Below are 1,993 nucleotides of genomic sequence, written 5' to 3'. Positions count from 1 at the left end.
AGTAACGTCATTTGTCCTTTAAGGACGTGTATTTAACGTCATGTTTTAGACGTCAAAATAACTTTGCAAAATGACGTTATGATAACGTTTAATTTACGATATTGTAGACGAATTTTTTTTTCAAATAAAAATATAAGTTCGCTATTCTTATAGATATATTTTCATATAATAATCAATTTAAACAATAATGGAGGATATGATCAATGATAAATCTTATCATGCTATCCTAGCAGCAAATATTAGTTGTCCAATGATTACCCAGGTAGCAAAGTGACGTCTAAAGACATCATTAAGACGTTATTAAGATGTCTATGACGTTTTAATGACGTCTTTAGACGTCATCTTGCTATCTGGGTAGCTGTTTCATTAAATCAATATGTAATGTTAATCTCTACGATTTCGATGTGACAAAAAATAAATTTTTTGTTTGCTGCAAAAAAGAGTTTTTCTTTTTTGGGTGTTTTCGGAGAAACATTTGTGGTATTGGTCTGAAACAATGATGCAAACTTCGCAGGCCATACTCTGAGGTTGCGTTCCGAAATTCACTGCCAGTACTGAAATTTTATAGTATACGTAACATAAACTGTAGACTTTCAGTATTGGCAGTGAATTTCGGAACGTAGCCTGAGCAACGAATGAAGGGTAGCGCACACATTGAAAATCGACCGTATCCGTGAACGCTCGTAGCGCAGAAGTGGTATTTCCCGCTTTGATCTATCTAACGATGGATGCGGTCCGTTAAGCGTTGCTGATGCGTCACAGCGACGGCTAAACCAATCATATTACTACATTTCACGCTTGAAAGCATTTGCAATGTTGAAAGGACTCTAGCCCTAATATAACATCTCTGCGTTTCAGCGGCGTGCGAACACGTGCGAGCATTATACAGATATATAGTAACAATTATTAGTTTTATTGCTTCATTCGTGCATTGTGAAAGTTATATACGCAAGACTACTGCATAATTTACAGTTACTACTGATTTTAAGAGCTTTAGTGAGTCATATTAGTTGCTTTCCATTTACATCAAAACTCAGATAAATCTCACTTCTATCTTTGTTACTCACAGAATATGAAACAAAGATAGAAGTGAGATTTATCTGAGTTTTGATGTAAATGGAAAGCAACTATTATATTCATAGATTTGTACCATCAGAATATAACCTATATGCTATACTGGGATCTTTCATTTTACATGTAACCCAGATAGCTAAACCTGTGCGAGCAGATTTTACGCAGAGTCTGTCAACAGTGTCTGTTGACAGAATGGCAACAGACTGCACACAGAAACTGTTTTAGCAGTTTCTGACGATTGGTGACAGGCTGCGCGCAGAGCCTGTCGACAGACTCTGACGACAGACTGCCGGCAGATTGCGCGCAGATTCTGTTTCCTAGATAGGCTATTTAATTCTATCAAGGGCCATATGTACGTTATTAAATGGGGCAGTTTCACATACACACCATGTAAAACTGCTGCAGAGGAGTCAAGATAATTATATTGTGCAATAATTGTACACATATACACATATACACATATACACAATAAAAAACAATGTTTACATTTTAAAATTATATTACACATTTTTTATAAAAAAGCAACAATAATAGAGAAATAACGAGTACAAGTATGGAATAGTACAACGGTTAAATGGCCATTTAAAGGCGTATATATATCATCCCTAGTAAAAATTGTTCTCATAATTTTTCATACAATTTCTCATCTTATTATTTTTTTTAATGTTATGTCATTAAATCTGAACGATTTAACCGTTCAACGATTTATACGTTGAACTTGGACATTTTAAATATTAAGGTGTACATAAAAAGCAGGTTCTTTAAATTTTATTTCAGAATAATTCATTTTTATAAAAAATGTGTTTCTATCTCTTTGTCTCTTTCTCTCTCTCCCTCTCTTATTATTATTTATTTTTTATTTATTTATTATTTTATTATTTTATTTTTATTTTTTGTATTTACGTTATCGTATTTAATT

The sequence above is a fragment of the Odontomachus brunneus genome, unplaced genomic scaffold (assembly GCF_010583005.1).
Source record: "Odontomachus brunneus isolate Ranch 3 - 2012 unplaced genomic scaffold, Obru_v1 Obru_scaffold_112, whole genome shotgun sequence".
In the NCBI taxonomy this organism is placed as follows: domain Eukaryota; kingdom Metazoa; phylum Arthropoda; class Insecta; order Hymenoptera; family Formicidae; genus Odontomachus; species Odontomachus brunneus.
Note: the sequence above shows the minus strand (reverse complement) of the source record.